We start from the raw sequence: 17,225 nt of genomic DNA, 5'->3' as shown, positions 1-17,225 counted from the left end.
CAAACTGAAGAATAAAAACCATATGATCATCTCAATAGATGCAGAAAAAGCTTTTGACAAAATTCAACACCCACTTATGACTCTCCAGGGAGTGGGCATAGAGGGAAACTACCACAATAAAATAAAGGCCATATATGACAAACCCACAGCAAACATCATTCTCAATGGTGAAAAACTGAAACCATTTCCTCTAAGATCAGGAAAAGACAGGGATGTCCACTCTCACCACTCTTATTCAACATAGTTTTGGAAGACCTAACCACAGCAATCAGAGAAGAAAAAGAAATAAAAGGAATACAAATTGGAAAAGAAGAAGTAAAGCTGTCACTGTTTGCAGATGACATGATACTATACATAGAAAATCCTAAAGATGCCACCAGAAAACTACTAGAGCTAATCAATGAATTTGGTAAAGTTGCAGGATACAAAATTAATGCACAGAAATCTCTTGCATTCCTATACACTAACAATGAAAGATCAGAAAGAGAAATTAAGGAAACAATCCCATTCACCATTGCAACAAAAAGAATAAAATACCTAGGAATAAACCTACCTAAGGAGGTAAAAGACCTGTACTCAGAAAACTGTAAGACATTGATGAAAGAAATCAAAGATGACACAAACAGATGGAGAGATCACCATGTTCGTGGATTGGAAGAATCAATATTGTGAAAATGACTATACTACCCAAAGCAATCTATAGAGTCAGTGCAATCCCTATCCAATTACCAATGGCATTTTTTACAGAACTAGAACAAAAAATCTTAAAATCTGTATGGAGACACAAAAGACCCTGAATAGCCAAAGCAATCTTGAGGGAAATAAACAGAGCTGGAGGAATCAGACTCCCTGATTTCAGACTATACTACAAAGCTACAGTAATCAAGACAATATGGTACTGGCACAAAAACAGAAATACAGATCAGTGGAACAGGATAGAAAGCCCAGAGATAAACCCATGCACCTATGGTCAACTAATCTATGACAAAGGAGGCAAGGATATACAATGGAGAAAAGACAGTCTCTTCAATAAGTGGTGCTAGGAAAACTGGACAGCTACATGTAAAAGAATGAAATTAGAACATTCTCTAACACCATATACAAAAATAAACTCAAAATGGATTAAAGACCTAAATGTAAGACCAGACCCTCTAAAACTCTTAGAGGAAAATATAGGGAGAACACTCTTTGACATAAATCACAGCAAGATCTTTTTTGACCCACCTCCTAAAGTAATGGAAATAAAAGCAAAAATAAACAAATGGGACCTAATGAAACTTAAAAGCTTTTGCAAAGCAAAGGAAACTATAAACAAGACGAAAAGACAACCCTCAGAATGGGAGAAAATATTTGCAAACAAATCAACAGACAAAGGATTAATCTCCAAAATATATAAACAGCTCATGCAGCTCAATATTCAAAAAACAAACAACCCAATCAAAAATGGGCAGAAGACCTAAATAGACATTTCTCCTAAAAAGACATACAGATGGCCAAGAGGCACATGAAAAGCTGCTCAACATCACTAATTATTAGAGAAATGCAAATCAAAACTACAGTGAGGTATCACCTCACACCAGTTAGAATGGGCATCACCAGAAAATCTACAAACAACAAGTGCTGGAGAGGGTATGGAGAAAAGGGAACCCTCTTGCACTGTTGGTGGGAATGTAAATTGATACAGCCATTATGAGAACAGTATGGAGGTTCCTTAAAAAACTAAAAATAGAATTACCATATGACCCAGCAATCCCACTACTGGGCATATACCCAGCGAAAACTGTAACTCAAAAAGACACATGCGGGGGCTTCCCTGGTGGCGCAGTGGTTGAGAATCTGCCTGCCAATGCAGGGGACACGGGTTCGAGCCCTGGTCTGGGAAGATCCCACATGCCACGGAGCAACTAGGCCCGTGAGCCACAACTACTGAGCCTGCGCGTCTGGAGCCTGTGCTCCGCAACAAGAGAGGCCGTGAGAGTGAGAGGCCCGTGCACCACGATGAAGAGTAGCCCCCGCTTGCTGCAACTAGAGAAAGCCCTCGCACAGAAACGAAGACCCAACACAGCCAAAAATAAATATAAAAATTAATTAATTAATTAAAAAAAAAAATACACATGCGGACTTCCCTGGTGGTGCAGTGGTTAAAAATCCTCCTGCCAATGCAGGGGACACGGGTTCGAGCCATGGTCTTGGAAGATCCCACATGCCACGGAGCAACTAAGCCCATGTGCCACAACTATTGAGCCTACGCTCTAGAGCCCGTAAGCCACAACTATTGAGCCCACGTGCCACAACTACTGAAGCCCTCACGCCTAGAGCCCATGCTCTGCAACAAGAGAAGCCACCGCAATGAGAAGCCCACACACTGCAACGAAGAGTAGCCCTCCCGCTCACCGCAACTAGAGAAAGCCCGTGCACAGCAATGAAGACCTAACACAGCCAAAAAAAAAAAAGAAAGACACATGCACCCCAATGTTCATTGCAGCACTATTTACAATAGCCAGGTCATGGAAGCAAGCTAAATGCCCATCGACAGAGAAATGGATAAAGAAGATGTATTACATATATAAAATGGAATATTACTCAGCCATAAAAAGGAACGAAATCGGGTCATTTGTAGAGACGTGGACGGACCTAGAGACTGTCATACAGAGTGAAGTAAGTCAGAAAGAGAAAAACAAATATCGTATATTAACACATATATGTGGAATCTAGATAAATGGTACCGATGAACCGATTTGCAGGGCAGAAATAGAGACACAGATGTAGAGAACAAATATATGGATACCAAGGGGGAATGTGGGGGGAGGGGTGGTGGTAGTGGGATAAACTGGGAGATTGAGATAGACATATATACACATATGTATAAAATAGATAACTAATAAGAACTGCTGTATAAAAAATAAATAAATAAAATGAAATTAAAAAAACAAACAAAAACACTATACACTCATTATTAATAAAAATGTTAGCAAACTAGGTATAGAGGGGAACTTGCTCAACCAAGTTACGTCTACCTGCCAAAAACCTACAGCAGACATCTTTTTAAATGGTGAAATATTAGAAGCATTCTCTACAAAATCAGGAAGAAGACAAGGTTGCCTGCTAACACTGCTTCTATTCAATATTTATTGGAGCCTCTGGCCAGTGAAAGAAGACAAGAACTAAATACTGAAAAGAAACAAAACTGTTCTGATTTCCTGACAAAGAATTTTAAACATTGAAAATCCTAGAGACTTTACTCACAAATGATTAAAACTAATAAGTAAGTTTAACAATGTTGCTGAAGACAAAATTAGTGCAAATTCAATAACATTTGTATTCACCAATAATAATCTGGCCATAATAAGAAAATATAACAATAATAAAACATATTCCATTCATATGAGTAGCAATAAAAATTCATGAGATACCTAAGAATAAATCCAACAAAGGAGATGAGAGAGACATAAATCATGAAAATTATGAAAGCTTATTGGAGAACATAAAAGAAGAACTAATACATGGAAAAAACATACCATGTTTAATAAGAGAATACTCAATATCATAAAGATGTAAACTCTTCTCCAAATGAATCTACAAACTTAGTGAATTTCAATTGAAATCTCAATTGTTTTTTGTTTTTGTGTATGAGTATGCTTAAAACGGCATATTTAGTCTTGTATTCCAACAGGCTTGTTCCAATTTCATGTTTTAGATTGGTACACCTGCTCTCTACTCCAAATTTCAGGGCGGCAAACATCTTCATGCCTTCTGAAAGAGGTATGAGCAAAACTGTTAACATGAGTCATTTAGAACAGCCACAGAAGTGTAGGGTTTTAAGCAACTTTCCAAAAAGGCAATGAGTGGTCCTGGGCATAAAACGGGGGAGGTACATTTTTCAACATTTCCATCAGTTAGCTCAATCAGGAAGTGCTCAGCAGATGATTCTATCTTCTGACAAGTGAAAAGTTGAGGAAATGAAAATCTTACCTGAGGAAGATTTCATAAAAATAAATGCGTTTTTAAGAATGGGGAAGAGGAGTTAGCAGAGAATGTAGAGGTGAGAACTTCCAAGGAAGAAAAATTCCAAAATAATTATAAACCACATTAAGGGTGGTCAGAGGTGGGAGCCTGGAATGGGTCAGGAATAGGAACTCTCGGTACCTTTAAGACATTAGTCCAGCATCACCATTTCAATAGGCAACTTAAATGTCAAAATCTATAACATGGTTACTCCTTGAAGTGGCAGTGTGACATTGGAATACTAATATATTCAGCTATTTGATAACATGATTTCCCAAGGGAAAATCTAAACAAAAACTAGTTGGGATGATTGAACATGCAAATTTTCTAGATTCTAAGTCTTTCGTTTCAAAAATAAAAGTGATAGGAAAATAATGTTGCAAAACCTAAGAGAGGTCCTTTAGAAAGGAGGTCATAGTGAAACCGTGCAACTCAGATTGGAAAATAATGTTGCAAAACCTAAGAGAGGTCCTTTAGAAAGGAGGTCATAGTGAAACCGCGCAACTCAAATTGGGACTTGAACCCATGGTCTTTTTTTTTCTTTTTTGGGTGCGTTGGGTCTTCGTTGCCGCACACGGGCTTTCTCTGGTTGTGGCGAGCAGGGTCTACTCTTCGTTGCGGTGCACAGGCTTCTCACTGCCGTGGCTTCTCTTGTTGCAGAGCACGGGCTCTAGGAGTGCAGGCTTCAGTAGTTGTGGCACACAGCTTAGTTGCTCCATGGCATGCGGGATCTTCCCAAACCAGGGATCGAACCCGTGTCCCCTGCATTGGCAGGCGGATTCTTAACCACTGTGCCGCCAGGGAAGTCCCTGAACCTATGGTCTTTTAATTGAGATTACACACCTGGTCTCAGGATTTAATAAAGCTCAGGTTCTTGATGTTGCAGAAAGAATTCAGTGAGAGACAAAGTGATAGGTAAGAAGTGGATTTATTTAGAGAGAAACATACTCCACAGATGGAGTGTGGGCCATCTCAGAAGGCGAGAGGTGCTGAAATATGGGGTGGTTAGTTTTTATGGGCTGGGTAATTTCATAGGCTAATAAGTGGAAGGATTATTCCAACTATTTCAGGGAAGGGGTGGGGAGTTCCAGGAATTGGGCCACCGCCCACTTTTTGGCCTTTTATGGTTAGCCTCAGAACTGTCATGGCACTGGTGGGTGTGTCATTTAGATGCTAATGTATTACAATGAGTGTATAATGAGGCTCAAGGTCCACTGGAAGTCGAATCTTCCACCATCTTGGACCTAGTTGGTTCTAACCAGTTTTTGTCATGTCTTATGGCTATGTCATTCTTTTAAAGGTTGTGCCCTGTCCCCTTCCCTCCTGTTTCAGTAGGAAACATGAGAGTGGGAGGGGTGGAGCTGATGATCAACCAGCCACAGACTGTGTCAAAACGGTTAGACCTATGAAGTGCTGTTAGACCACCACATGTAATCTTGGCTTGTTATTTATCTTATGGTTGTGGTCTATCTCCCTTATTAATAGCTACTGTTTAATGAGAGCCTACAATAAATAGCAAGTGCTCAGTATGTAGGGTGAACACAGAATTTGTCACTCAAACCAAGACACTTTTGAGAGTAGAAGGAGGTGCTATTAATAATCACACTGGGACAACAGATGTAATCCAGAGCCTTCCCTGATGAACTGGGACACATGGTCACCCTATCAATCAGTGATGGTGTGGCAGTCACCGTAGGCTGGCTCACTCAACATCTTTATTAACTCTCCCTTCCTTGCCTTCTCCTGCTGTAGGGGCTGGAAAGCCCAGTTTCTCTTCCTCCCTCACAGCTAGGGCTGTGGAATACTCCTCCAATAACAAGATGAAATATCCAGTTCAGCAGACTATTTTTAAGTGCCTGCCTACTTTAAGCCAGTGGGTACGAGGTCCTCCCCAAGAGCCGCATAGGTATGATTAAATCATCAGCTAGTGGGGTAAGGTAGACACCTAAACAGATAATTTAAATATAACGTTCAAAGCACTGGGCCAGACATATGTGAAGGTAGGGTGGGCACCCAGAGAACACGTGGGGTATGGTCAATGTTCAGGGAAAACTTCCTGAATAAGATGAAACCTGAAAGAATTTGCCCCTGTGATTAAGCAAGTGCTAAGATAAGGAAATGTAGGTCAGGGAAACAGAAAGTGAAATGTGGGTTGTTTTTTTTTTTAATGGCCATTGAATGTGAAGCAATGTAAAGGGTGGGAAAATCTGTACCTCATTGTCTGCTACAAGAACTAGTGCTGTTGATTATGTCCAAAGGGTATTTGTCTAAACTAGAAGTTCAGAAAAGTTTAAAAGTCTTTTTAAAAAACCTTCATAATTAAATATGATCAGAGTGTATTTTATTAGCCAAGAATGGGAGTAATAGTCTGTATTTGCATCTTAGTCTGTTCTGATGGGCAACTTTCACCAATTAATCTAGCATTGAACAAAAAAGGTTTAAGTCACCAAATTTCAACTATCACTGAACATTCCATCAATGAGACAAACAGCTTTAAACCCAGAGTCTACTTACTTAGCACTGCTATATACTAACCTTTAAAAAAATGTTGCATCCTGTTTCCTATAGCTATTAACCATGTCACCTGTTTTATTGTTTTAAATCTTTTTTACTTTTCTCAGTAGATAGTAGTCACCAAACCACACAGACTAGTTCTCACATGGATGTGATGTGCTATACAGAGAGGGTGACTCTTAAGGAAGCCTGAGTTTAGGCAAGACAGAAGCGTTCCTCCTCACTTTCTACATCACCTTCTATATATCTCCATCCAAAACCCACCACCCAGACCACAAGCCTCTGAAGAACTTCTCTGCTTCCCAAGAAGACAGTAATTCTCTAGCACGTGCAACATGACAGAACACAAACCCACTAACATAAATTTGTCTCAGTGTTACATGGAGTGCTCTCAAGAGGCATGAATCTTCACTGGGGCTGCTCAAGGCTTAATTCCAGAACTCTGGAAACACTGCTAAGCCGACTGCCTCTGGCTACATAGGTCCTGTGTGAGTGAATGAGACTGGTGACTGTCATGCACTGGGGAAGGGCCAAATCATGTCGGATCTCCCAGGAGATCAAAGCAGCCTCAGCTTTCAGGATGTGTCTGCACGCAGAAGCCTTTTCACTGGCTTCCCAGCCTCACTTAATTGCTGAGTTTCCAAGGAAAAAATCAAAATATCAGATCCACATTCCATGTGGTCTCTGCCTTGTGGGTGGAGAGACCCACACCTCCATGCTTAATGGTCCCACTGAGTCCCACCCCACCACTTCCATTCTGGTTCTCACCCAGCCCTCCCTCTCCTCCTCCATCATCTTTTCATGTGAATATCCCCTCATTTTGTTCTAATCCACACTTTTCAGATGCCATCTCCAGATTCTTCAGGTGCCAGAATGCTTTCATTGTCTAGAGAAATATAAGACCTGTCTTAACTGTAACTGAGTCTTCTCGAATTCATGACAGGAAGACCTCTTTACACCTGTTCCAAACCCAAAAGGTCCAGAAGGAAGAGTTGGCTTCCCAGTCGGTTAGTACTTAGGAAGAACCTAATTTGCAAGACTCTGTGTTAGGGCCAATACAGGAAGCAAATATACCACACAGAAGAATATTGAACAGTCAAGCTTAAACTATAAAGACAAGTGGAAAAAGCAACATTAAAACTGTATGTAGGGCTTCCCTGGTGGCGCAGTGGTTGAGAATCTGCCTGCCAATGCAGGGGACACGGGTTCGAGCCCTGGTCTGGGAAGATCCCACATGCCGCGGAGCAACTGAGCCCGTGAGCCACAACTACTGAGCCTGCGCATCTGGAGCCTGTGCTCCGCAACAAGAGAGGCCGCGACAGTGAGAGGCCCGTGCACTGCAATGAAGAGTGGCCCCCACTCGCCGCAACTAGAGAAAGCCCTCGCACAGAAACGAAGACCCAACACAGCCAAAAAAAAAAAAAATTATGTACAATATACCTTTTTTTTTTTTTTCCTTTATTTTTAACTACCAAGAAACAACCCTCAGAAATGTTAACCATGGTCATCTCTCTAGTTGGGATTATAGATGGTAGTAGAGACAGAATTAAAGATAATTATTTCAAAAAAAAAAGATAATTATTTCTTTCATTTTAACATTTGTTTCTGTACTTCTGACAAGAATACTAGCGACATTGATATTTATTGTATACCAGGCACCGTTCTAAGAGCTTTACATGAATTAACTCATTTAATTCTCGCAACTATCCTAGAAGGTAGGTACCATTATTATAGGCCCCCAAAACTGAGGTACAAAGAGGTCAAATAATGTGCCCAAGGTCACACTGTAGGTGAGTCACAGAGCCAGGATTCAAACTCAGCAAGCTGTTCCGGAATTAGACTTAACCCCTACTTCTTGCTGCCTCTGGAATACGTACTATTTTAGAATACATACTTTATGTATAAGTATAATATGTCTTACCGTAAAGAACTATAATATTTCTTTATACTAAAGAAAAGAAGATTAAGAAATGAAAAGAAAAAGAAATATAAGACAAGGTAGCCAAGCAGAGAGAGGAGACAAGGTGAAAGAATAATGGTTTAGAAAGGAGTCAGGAGAAATGACTCCACACTTAACATCTCAGGATTGGTTTCCTCCACTGTAAAATGTGAAGGTGAACAAGTCTATATTCTAGAGAGATATTTTACTCTGCAGGTTACCAATAGTTGACATGAAAGGTCATGAAACCTGCACCATCATTTTAGGCTTGGCCTGCACATCACTGATTAGTCTGTAGCAAATTTGCTGTCTTTGTGCTTAGATTAACATCTTCAAACCAATATGTACCGTAACGCAAATGCCCAAAGAGTACCAAAACTATTAGTAGAGCTAAGGATATGGTCCTATATGAAGGAGAGTAGAGATCAGTTTTTAAAAGACCAAAAGTGGTGAGAAAAGAGAAACTGGTCTGGCAGCATGCATGATTCCAAAGGGCAGCAACCAATTTATTCAAAGCTAAAAATCCTGAGTTGATACAATTAACAATAATCAATACATGACAAGGAAAAGAAACCAATAAAATGGGATAATTTCCCAAGTGTGCCTACATTATTAATTCCCTGTAACTGCAGGACATGAGTTTCCTGGCTCTACCAGGTATATGAACATAATCCGTAGAAAGTGAATCCATACTTACTGAAATTTCATAAAACAATGAGAGAATCCTACAAGGTTCCAAAGAGAAAAAACAGATTTCACGCCAAGAATCAAGCAACAGAATGGCAATGAACTTTCAGAAACATTGGAAGCTGGAAAACAATAAACCAATCTTTGGAAATTTGCAGGAATGAATTGCCAGTCTAGAATCCTATACCTAGGCAAACCATCAATTAAGTGTGAGAGTGAAACAGACTTTTCCAGACATGCAAGGTCCCCCAAATGTACTTCCTGTACCCTTTCTTAAGAAGCTAGCAAAATGGATGCTCCATAAAATGAAAGCACAAACCAAGAAAGAAGAAAACAAGAGAACAGGGGGAACAGGGCATCAGCACAGAAGGAAGGTAAAGAGAAATCCTGGAATGCCAGTGCGTGTCAGGGCCATCAGAAAACTGGTTCAGACTGGAGAACTGAGGGGTCCATTCTGGAGGGCTGGTGTGGGTTCCAGAAGGAAGACGATTGGCCGATGCATTTCATTGTGTGGAAAATACCCAGGAGAGGCATTTTAAAGAGCCACTAGAAGAAATGGCGATAGGTTCTAAAAAGTAAACAAATGAAAAACTATTTTCCTCAAAAAAGTTGTAGAGGGTTTCCCTGGTGGCGCAGTGGTTGAGAATCTGCCTGCCAATGCATGGGACATGGGTTCGAGCCCTGGTCTGGGAAGATCCCACAGGCCGCGGAGCAACTAGGCCCATGAGCCACAACTACTGAGCCTGCGCGTCTGGAGCTTGTGCTCCGCAACAAGAGAGGCAGCGATAGTGAGAGGCCCGCACACCGCGATGAAGAGTGGCCCCCGCTTGCTACAATTGGAGAAAGCCCTTGCACAGAAACGAAGACCCAACACAGCCAAAAATAAATAAATAAATAAATAAATAAATAAAAATAAAGGAATTCCTTTAAAAAAAAAAAAAGTTGTAGAGAAAAAGAAATACAACCATAGTTCACGACTTGGCCCTGCAGTGAACAATAATCACACAGTCATAGCAATGCAAACACAACGTTGATTTAATTAACATTGCGACGTCACTTGTGAGAAGCACTATAGGGCAGGATTTTCCACGGAGAGGTGTGCAAGTCCTTGTCTCCTGCACTCTTCTTCCTCACCATCCTAGCACAAGACATTAGCCCCTGAATCTTCCTCCCCATTCCCCTGTATAAAATCCAGATTACTCAAACAATGGCTACTAATCCAAAAGAGCAATTTCTCCCTTTTCTATCCTTGACCAACTATTTCTGAAATTAGCAGAACTTTGGCTGCTCTGGCTAAAGTCCTAGGAAACATTTAGTCCTCCTTCCCTAAGCCTGATGCTCTATGGAGCTCTCCCCTGCCTGGTATTTGCAAATAAAGGGTTATACTAATGGTGCTCTGGCTGATTTTCTTCCACCAACTATGTTGCAAAAATGGACGAAGGGGAAGTTGGACGGGTGGAGTAAGAGAGCTATATCCTCCCCTATAATAAGAGAAAGTACATAGATTCTGTCTAAAACTGGTAACTCAAGGACCAGTCACATAAGTGAATTATTTGGAAATGGGGAGGTACGTGATCAAACAGCTAAGAGCAGAGTCTCCCAAGGAGGGGGACTGTTGTTTTGTTAGAATCTTTTCACATGCTCTAATTCACAAAATTAGATGAATGCCTTACTTTGATAACAGTTTAAGCAATTTTTAAAAGTGAAACTTGCAATTTAAAGTTTAAATATTGCAATTATGTAATCAAGTGTGTCTACAAATTATCCCAACAAGTGTAAACGTAGAAAGCTTTCTTAGTGGCTTAAGGATTGGGAAGAAGGAGGTCTAGCGAGCAGATGGGAAGGCTGCCCCAGCCCATACTACTGAGAGGAAGCAGTGACCCAGAGAGATTTTTGGTCCACCACTCAGGCCTCCCAGAGATCCTCTAAGTTGGAGGATTTTGCTAAATAGGATAGTGCGGGCTTTCTGGAAAAGCATCAGATTCTCTGTTCTCCATGGAAGATGAAGAGTAGAGTTCTTTTTAGCTTCCTGTTCTCCAACTTGTTTTTCTTTTGCTTTTGTTTTCGTTTTTCTGTGCAACTCTCTTTACACTCAATTTTTTCTTTTTACTCCCTTTCCTTTAATCTGTGAGTTTTCTTCTCACTTAAGACTTTTTCCCTACTGTTTTATTTTTCTCATAATCTTAAATTCTTCCTGCCACTCTACCTTGTCTCTCTTCTCACCTAGATTTTCTCTAAGTCCTACCTGATACTCATGTTCATAGACATGCCAGGTGATTTTAGTTTTCATCCCTTAATTTTCCAAGTAGTTAGCTGAGATGACTTGAGTCTTTAGAACACGACTTGCCCATCCATAAAACTGGTTAATATTCTTCAGTATACTGTATGATAATGGTTGAGCTATCTTTGAAGTTCTTGAGAAAAAAGTAATTTAAGAACTGTGATCTGATTAATTCAAATTGTAGACTATTGTCTTCATAAGAAATTTGAATATTTTCTCCTTTTCTTGAAATTTATAACTTCAATTCTAGAGAACTTTTTCTAGAATGACCATAGGAAGTGACAACCATAGACTGAGACTAATTTTATAAACAGTTTGTCCTTTCAACAACTGAAAGAAAATCAGCCAATGAATTAAGGCTCTTTAGTCCCTAGAGAAATACTGTAATGAGATTCAAAGAATGCAGTTGGATTTTACATTATATTTTAATTTTTAAGTTTCTTAAAATGGAACTAGATACTTGGCTGAAAACATTAAGCTACTAAGACAAATTCTTTTTTTTTTTTTTAACTCTACGTCTAGGGGCTTTCAAATTTCCCAGTCATATGCTATCAATATGTAAATTTAGTTTATAGTATTCAATGCTCAGGAATTGTGAATGTGTAAAAAATTAAGGTCCTTTAAAGACATCAACACTTACTAATAAAAGTATTTGAATGGGACCATTGCTCCGCCCAAATTAAGCCTTTTTAACTGAAAACTTAAGGCCAAACCTAGAGCATAAAGGGCTCTATGGCCTATCTGTAGTTATTACTGGGAAATTGAGATTTCACACAAAACTGTCTTTATTTTAAATGCAGTTGTTATTAGAAAAAAGCACACACCTCAAACTAAATATCAATCCACATTTTTTTCCTAGCACAGAATGAGGCCTCTCTGAAGGTTTTTACAGGCTTACCACTTAACAGTGGTCAAGCCAAAAATAAACCTATGAGGACTTTACTAGGCAATTCAACAGCACACAAAACACCAGTCCATGGAGAGCTGGACTTTGCTTTTTCCCTATTAGCCTCTTTCTGGGCCTCCCACTCACATTTCCCCATCTCCTAATTAGAAAGCTAATTAGGATTCCAAATTTAACGCTTAATGGGGAGAGAGGTCTGGTCACAGGCCAGGATTCCTTTAACATCAAACACTCCTCCGCCTCCGTCCTTAGTGCAGAGAGCTGTGGTAAGAGAGCTGGGCCAGCGGGCCTGATTGGCTGGAGGGCAGTGTTTACTCTCAGTTGTCTGAGAGGGAAGATCTGTTTCACAAATTGCACACTCTGAAAAGGTAAAATTAAGGAACAACGACATGCCTTGGGCTTTTAGTACTTTAAAGAAACAAGTATCTTACAGGCTCGATTATTATTACCATGGTAACATGAGGCGACGTGGGGAGATCTCCTCAAGAACAGTTCCTGGATCCAGCCAGGCAGCCTCTCAACAGTGCCGGGCGACTTCTTCAGTTACCATGGCAACCAAAATTAGAAGTGCTTTTGCAACACTAACAGAAACCATCTTTTGAAGCTCTTCTGTGAATCAGATTGAATACTGATGATGCAAACTTGAGTGATACATATTTTTCAAACATTAAAAAAAATCATATCGCCATAAACAAATACCCGTTTTAGATTCCCCTTTGCAATCTTGACTTAACTTGGAATCGATTTTTCGGTCTGGTTTTGTTTGTTTCCCTTTTGGATTCCCGCGGCCTCGAGTGCAAAGGCGATTTGTTTAACTTCCAAACTTGTCTGAAATTGCACGGGTGAGAGCTTAGAATGTGGTTCCTTCGCTCTCGGTTTGAAACGGGGTGAGGAATGGGGTGGGGGAGGGTGGGTCTAACAGAGAGCCCTCTTGTCTAATAAAGTCGGGAGGACGAAAACGGGGAGGGGGTGGGGAGACAGGCCGGGAGGGACGGCGGAGGAGGGAGAGAGAGAAGGGAAGAAAAAAAGTGCAGAGGGCTGAACCTCCGCTACCCTTATTAGGGCTAGGAGCTCCTTTATCTGTTGCCTGGAACTCTCCATCCGCTCCGATCTTGTGTCAGGCACACAAAGCTGATCGGAGACGGCATTTTAAAGACCCTGTTGCGATCCTCTCCGGTTCGCATCGCCCAATCCTCGAGCTCCTAATATTGCTGAAGGGACCTCAGGGAAGAGGAGACAGGTTCTTCCTTACTTGTACAGTCTTTCAAAAGGAGCGTTTTTCTTTCGGGCGCGTCGTGGCGTGGGGTGTGGTGGAGGGTTCCTTCCTCTGGGCCACAGCCGTTCACTGTCAGTTCCCTCCACTGCCCACTGCCAGCCGGGGTCACGCAGGTCCCCGGCCCTCGATACAAACTCTCGAGCTCTGGGCTTGCGCCCGGGAGCGCTGGTGGCGCGCAGCTGGTGTGCGCGGGGCGAGGCTCAGGGCGCGCCCCCAGACACGGGTGCCCGCACCAAGCCGGGACTCCGGGACACAGGCGCACACGCCCCCGGGCGCACGACCCCGGGCACGGGCCCCACGCGCCGGCACACCCCGGTCTCCGCCTCCAACGCGCTCTCCTCCCAGGCGCGCTGGGCCTGGGAGGGGGCGCCCCTAAAAAGCACCTAACCTTCTCCTAACCCCAAGTCGCCCACCCCCGCCAGGAGTTGTGTCTCTCTTTCCCCTCAGGTCACGGGGAGGAGAGGCGTCCCTCCTCAGCACCCAGGTCGGCAGCCTGGCGGAGGAAGGGGCTGCCGGGTGGGGTGCTGGCTGCGAGCCCCGCGGGCCTCGCTTACCTTGGTGGCGAGCTCCTCTCTCGGGGTCGGCTGCGCGGCGCCCGGCCAGGCGCTCCCGGTGGTTGGCGCGCGCGCGGACGGTGCGTGGGTGCCGGGGCGCCGCGGCCGCGCTGTAGGCTCCGGGAGCTGTCAGGGGTGGCCGACCTGACGGACGGCGGCCGCGGCAAACCCCGCCCACCGGCCCGGCCCGGGCTCCTCCAAGGGGACCCAGTCGCCCCGCAGCGTTTCCCGAAGGACCAATCCGGAGCGGGGGGCTGGCCCGGCGGAGGGGGGAAGGGGAGGCCCGCGGGGTACCGGGACACGGGCCTGGACCTCATAGGTCGGTTTCTATGGTAGCCAGGAGGGAGGGGCTAGAGGGAGTGGGGCGCGCGGCGCGGGGACACCCGTCGCAGACACTCGAGGAGGGCGTTTGGCCCTGCCGCAGAGAGGACGCCGCCTAGAGCACGGATGCGAAGTGGCCGCACAGCCGAAAGAGGGTTGACACAGCTCCCATCAACTCACGCTTCGACCTGAGCCGCTCCAGCCTCTGGATAAAAAAGGTTTCCGTGTCCTTGGGAGACAGCGGCCCAGTATTCTTCCTAACAGAACGGGGTTTTCTAGCAAACCACAGTGACGGCTCCTTCAGGTGAGTCTGGCAGGGTTTAGGCTCTGCAGAAATAAGCGCTAATGCCACCCTCAGAGCGGAGTCCTTGCATATATTAGGCCCTGTTCCTTTGGTGCCACTTAGGCAGTGGACCCTTAATTTCCTGTGTACTCCGCAGCTATGACTCTCTGGCTAATGGTAGGTGCCAAATATTTTTCCAGTTTACAAACAAGGAGGGAATGCGATTCACCGAATACTAAAGCATAGAGATGATTTATTGAAGTTCAAGTCCTTCATTCTACAGAGGAGGAAATCGAAGTCGGAGAGGTCAATTAACTTAACAAGGGCCACACAGTTAGTTAATGGCAGAGCCATGATTAGGGGCCCTAAGTCACAGCTCAGTGAACACTCTTTCCTCCTCCTCCTGTTGCGGCATCCTCAATTCATGATTACCAGGGTGTATTTACAAAATCGAAAGAGCTGAGGAGAAAAATAACCTAAGTTTAAAACCCTTTTATGGTAGAAATTAGGGTATCCAAAGATTCCTTTTTTCACTACTTGCCAGGAACTGTGACAGTTTCACAAAGAGTAACCGATTAAATCCTCACAATAACCTTTTTAGTTCGGTGCTCTTATTACCATCCCTGTTTTGATAGATGAGGAAACTGAGGCCCAGAAACGTTATTTGACTTGCTCAAGGTCACACAGCTGTCCGGTGCTGGTGCTGGGATTCAAACCTGGTAGTCTGACTCGAGTCTGCAGCTCTTCCTTACTACCCTCTGCTGCCTCTTTGTATGATGATTAAAGGGGCCAGAACAGGAAAGGCAAGAAATAAAACCTTGGACAGCTCCACAGACTGACCATTGAGATTGGCAGGAAAACCAAGAGAACCTAGAATTGCTTCCTTGTTTTGTAAGAGTGGTCATCTACCTGTGTAGGATAAAGGTTCTCTGTGAGAAAAGTGTGACTTTAAAGGGAGGACTTCTCAAAAGACAAAAGGACTTTTTTTAAAAGGAGTAATTTTGGGACTTCCCTGGTGGCGCAGTGGTAGAGAATCCGCCTGCCAATGCATGGGACATGGGTTCGAGCCCTGGTCAGGGAAGAGCCCACATGCCACAGAGCAACTAAGCCCGTGTGCCACAACTACTGAGCCTGCGCTCTAGAGCCTGCGAGGCACAACTACTGAAGCCCACGTGCCTAGAGCCTGTGCTCCACAGCAGGAGAAGCCACTGCAATGAGAAGCCCACGCACCACAACAAAGAGTAGTCCCCACTCGCCGCAACTAGAGAAAGCCTGTGCGCAGCAACGAAGACCCAACGCAGCCAAAAATAAATAAATAAAAAATTTTAAAAAATAGAGTAATCTTAATACATGCCGTCAGTCTCTCTAAAACAATAAAATACAGGATAAATCATTGCATATTTTAAAAATATAAAATACTCCTTGAATCCTACATGACAATACACAGAACAGGATTTCATAAAGAAACTGCCTAGATACCAAGAGCCTCAAACTCCCAACCTGACATGTACTCTCTCATAGGCCCTCCCACCGTGTACCCGTAGAGCACCAGAGGGCAAAGCCAATGCTCGATTCTAGAGAATTAAGAGGTTACTGAAAACTTTAGGCTATCATAGAAAAGGAAAACTTAAAACTCAGCATCAGAAACCACTTCTCTTAAAGTCCATTGGCCAGACTCCATTCCAGGAGCCTCCTATACCCCAATTTCTCTTGCAGACATGCTGCTAGGGCCTGCTCCCTTTCAAATCATAAACCCTTCCCTCATGCCTTCCCTTCCCTTGGGAGTCCCGGGATACCCAGCCATACAGGGCTGACCTCATGGTTCAATTCCCTTCACTTGAAAAAAGTGTTGTTTTTCTCCTAGAAAGGGCCATTCAACAATAGGTTGATTACAATGTAACAGTAATATATAGAGGTTAAAATTTCTTGTTTTGAATAGTATGGGGAAATATTTTCAACATGTTAAGTGAAAGCAAAAGTTACAAAACAGAATGACACAAATTTGTGATATATATAACTAGAAGGAACTACACCAGACATTGGAAATGCTTTTGGTTATGTGGCAGAATCTCAGGTGATTTAAATGATCTTAATACTTTCCAGTGTTGTTTGCATTTTCTACAATGGGTGTATATGTCAGAAAAAAATTTTAATGTCAGAAAAATATTATTTTCCAAAAGAATTGATGAAACTGTAAGACCTATAAAGACAGTATAGACAGTTTCATGTTATTGCGGAGCTCATTAAAATTTAGTTTGCTAAACCCTGCTCCCTTGTGTTAGCGGAAAAGAAGTCAAATACATTCTTAGGAACAACAGACTCTAATGCAGGAGGTCCTTGTTCTATACTTTGAGTAACATTGACAGTGGCTAAAAGTTTAGATTTTTGAGTCATAAAACTATACCTTGACTCCTAGCTCTGTTACTTACTACTTATATGACACTCTGGTTTCAAGCACCTT

General features: G+C 42.8%; 1 protein-coding gene across 3 annotated transcripts in view; it reads right to left on the bottom strand.

Annotated features, from left to right (window-relative positions):
• The window catches only part of NIM1K (NIM1 serine/threonine protein kinase), a 68,540-nt gene extending 54,218 nt beyond the window's left edge, over positions 1 to 14,322 (bottom strand). For all 3 annotated transcript variants that reach the window (XM_057541406.1, XM_007195542.2, XM_007195543.2), the window contains exon 1: positions 14,161 to 14,322. The gene's annotated coding sequence lies outside the window, so the exon portion shown is untranslated. The remainder of the gene's footprint in view (positions 1 to 14,160) is intronic.
• Positions 14,323 to 17,225: the final 2,903 nt, after the last annotated feature.

This window comes from Balaenoptera acutorostrata, chromosome 2 (assembly GCF_949987535.1).
Source record: "Balaenoptera acutorostrata chromosome 2, mBalAcu1.1, whole genome shotgun sequence".
In the NCBI taxonomy this organism is placed as follows: domain Eukaryota; kingdom Metazoa; phylum Chordata; class Mammalia; order Artiodactyla; family Balaenopteridae; genus Balaenoptera; species Balaenoptera acutorostrata.
Note: the sequence above shows the minus strand (reverse complement) of the source record. Positions and strands in the feature narration are given on the sequence as shown.